The sequence below is a fragment of the Phoca vitulina genome, unplaced genomic scaffold (genome assembly GCF_004348235.1).
Source record: "Phoca vitulina isolate PV1807 unplaced genomic scaffold, GSC_HSeal_1.0 scaffold28, whole genome shotgun sequence".
Taxonomy (NCBI): Eukaryota; Metazoa; Chordata; class Mammalia; order Carnivora; family Phocidae; genus Phoca; species Phoca vitulina.
The window spans coordinates 13,698,808-13,702,413 of NW_022589731.1; the positions used below are offsets into that span (position 1 = coordinate 13,698,808).

Here is a 3,606-nt window from a genome sequence, read left to right on the forward strand (position 1 = left end):
TCTACTGTGGGCGCCCCATCCATGGGAAGTCAATAGTAATGGCTGTGTCCTCTATCTAAAGGAGGAGACTATAGTCCTACCCTCCCTCCCTGGATATGTTCCAGAACTTTCCTTATCTCCTGAGCCTTTCCTTTGCCTTTCCTTCCCTTCTTTTTCTTCCCCTCAACTCCCCTGTTTATACCTTTAGGGTTAGCAACACTCAAACCCTTTCAAGCTCTGATGTTCTGTGAGTGCCTGGACATTCAGTCTCAATATGAAATGGAAATATAGTCACCAAGGTACTGAAACAAGGAATATGAGAAGTATGTATACAGTAGGCATGCACATGAATACATTTTACAGCTAAAACCCCAGTGCTTCTAATATCTACAGAAAATAAGAAAATTGAAAATTCATGAATAGTCATTTTATTTCATCTGGCTCTGTCAACACTAATAGGATGTTAATAAACCCCTAGCATACCAACTTTTCAAAATGATTTCACATCTCTTAATAGAGTTTATTGTCCTGATGGCTCACCAGGATGTAAGTGCTAGGATTGAGGGCCACGAGAACTAAGTGCCATGAAGAGAAGAAAATGTCACCTATTTTATTCACTGCTGTTTTCCCAGTGCCCAGAACAGCATCTGGCAGATGGTAAACATTCAATAACTATTTGTTGATTGAGCGAATGACAGAAGTAAACAGGAATGGTGGTTTTAGCTATTTATTTAGCCTACATATAGCTTTATTTTTAAGAAGATGGGATGATTCTATAAGGGAACAACTGTGTTCCTAATGATCTCTTTTCAGTCTTTAATTCTCCTTTAATTTCATTCTTTAATGTGATGTAATATTCTTCCTTCAAATATTTTAATGTAATTGTCCAAAGTTATACAAGCAGCAATTCATTTTAGGAAAATCAGATATTAATATATAAAAAGAAAATTAAAATTCCCAATGATCTCATTACCCAAGGACAACACAATTAATATGCTAACATATATTCTTTCTGATTTTATTCTAAGCATATGTACACACACATCTAACACAGAACTCTCTGCCTTAGACATCAGGATTTGGACTGTTTTCTTTCTTCCCAAAGCCCTTTTTGCTTACTGCCTATTATAGCACCTTACCCTCCTCCTATGTCCTAAATATATTCCTTCTTCAACATTTAGGTCCTTGCTTCAAGAGGATTTTTTTTTCCCCTTTTCCCTCCAGAGGATTCATCTATTCTTATTTCAACTTTAAGTTCCATGTGGATGGGTATCGCTGTATCATCAGTCCTCCCTTTTCTCTGAGATACCAGTGCTCCACAAGTTCCACACATCTAAAACCAAATGCATCATGTTCCTTCCGTCAAAACCACATCACTCACTCATCTATCCCATTTCTATCAACTGTAAAAGAACTCTACAAGCCATCCTCAATGGTCCCCCAACCCCACATCCAATCACTCACAAGGATTTCCATCCTTCTTCCTATTAAATATTTGTCACCCATCTCTTGCCATTGCTAGCAGTGGTTCAGGCCCTTACATCAACATGATTTTCTACCTGTGTCTCCTGCTTTCTATACCACTAAACACCCACCAAGCTTAACCACTGCTGCCAGCTAACTTCCTAAAACACCACTTCCATCTTGCCCATCCTACTTTTCCATCCTGATGTCTCATTATTCCTGAAAACAAATCCTTTGCTCCAGCCAGCCTGGTGTATTCATTATTCATTCAACTCCAAATCATTTCAAGTTAAGTATTTATTAAGCATTCATTATGTGTAAAATCCATTCATTCATTCAACATATATTTATTGAGTAATGATTCTGTAAGGTAATATACTGGGGACACAATGGTAAACAAGACCGACCAAGTCTCTGTCCTCAAGGAACTTAGAGGCCAGTGGGTTATAGATGGGAGACTCCAAAATGTGGTGGTCCCAGCCCAGGATACTTCTAACCTTCCATTAAAGTGTCAAATGAGTCAAGACATCCCTGAGGGCTGAGCTTTGTGGCCCAGGCTGCAAGCGGGGAAGGAGTTCTGAAGAAAGGAAGGGCTGAGTGAGGAGAGCTGGTGCGGAGCACGGCTTCTCTGCAGCTGTGGGACCCAGCCCAGCATTGAAGAATGGGCGTCCCAGAGAAGGGGGTGCCTTCCATCCACCGGGACAGGAGGAAAGGCGCACACGTGGAATGGGCACCATGGCAGCAATAGCCCTGGCTTATTTTGTATGAAGGTTCCTTCAACTAGTCAGCAGAGCACATGCCTGTCTCTGCAGGCCCGGCCTGGACAGGTATGTGAAGGTGACTCAGCCTGGGTTCCTACCATGGAGGGATTTCCAGCTAGCAAGGAGGGTAAGGCAGGCCCATGAGGATCTGTCACACCCCAGAAAATGAGATGTTCCATTAGAGATTCAGAGACAACACTGAGGGAGTTCAGAAAAGGGTACATGTCTGGGTTCCTATAAGAGTATTTATTGAATCACATATTGTTATACATCTACATGCATCTACTGAAAATAACCATCCTGTTTTAAAGTGTTTTCTCATTCACTTTCTCATTTTATCCTAAGTGACTTGTGAAGCAGGCAGAATAGATTGGATTGCTTTCTAGATGAGCAAAATACAGCACAGATGTTTTAAGTGATCTGCTTAAGTCAGGAACACAAACAGGCAAGAGTAGAACAAGAACGCCCTGTCCATCTCGGCCCATTCCTGCAGAAGTATCTAGAGCAAAGGGCACAAGAAGCTCTATAATTGCGCACGACACCTAGCAGGTGTATTGAAGCCAAGTAGACAGCTGGATTTAAAAGGGTAGGACTGAGGCAGCCTCTGAAGGTACAAGAGAAGGGATATGACCCAATGAAGTCTTACATTCCCTATTTTCCTTCTCAAGTCTTGCCGGTATCATTCCCCACCCCTGGGCCTGTCCAAGCCATAACCATTCGCGGGGTTCACCCCGAATTTTTCCGGCCACACTGGTTTTCCCTCCCACTGATCTCCCGGGGTGGGGGCGGGGGGTCGCGTAGCCGGTTCTCTCCTGCACACCAGAGTGTGTGCCCAGACAGCACACTGCTAGGCTCAGGGCAGGTGGCTAAATACGGGCGAATGAATGAATTCCTGGTACCTCCACGGCCCAGTGAGGGTATATCGGTCCCCAGGAGTGGGCCAGCATGGGACACCCTCGCCACCCGGAGGAGCTCACCGACCGCGAGCAACGAGGGGGTTGGAGGGGAGGGGGAGGCGAGATGGCCCGGGGCCGTGGGGACCACGAAGCGCCACCAGAGGTTCCAGTCCCCCGCTGGAGGCCGGGGCTAACGCTCCCACGCTTCGGCAGAAAGCATTTCCTGAGAGCGTGAATTCTATTGTCGGGGAAGGTGGTCGAAAATGACACCGGCAGAGCAAAAGCGTCGGGACTAAAGGAGCCCAAGCCCCCGACCCGTTTCCTCAAGGAGAGGAGGGAGGAGAGCGGCGGAGCCATGCGCACCTCCGGCCGCTGCAAGAACCCGGGCTGGAAGCCTCGCGAGATCGGGGGGGGCGGGGGTCGGGAATCTCGTTCCGTTGCCTAGCGACGGGCAGGACGCTCGCAGGCCCCCAGGCTAACCCCAGCTGTAGCCTTAAATCTCCTAC

General features: G+C 46.1%; 1 protein-coding gene across 1 annotated transcript in view; it reads right to left on the reverse strand.

Moving 5' to 3' along the window:
• HSPA12A (heat shock protein family A (Hsp70) member 12A) overlaps positions 1–3,606 on the reverse strand; it is a 158,669-nt gene that overhangs the window by 154,854 nt on the left and 209 nt on the right. The gene's annotated exons all lie outside the window — the stretch shown is intronic.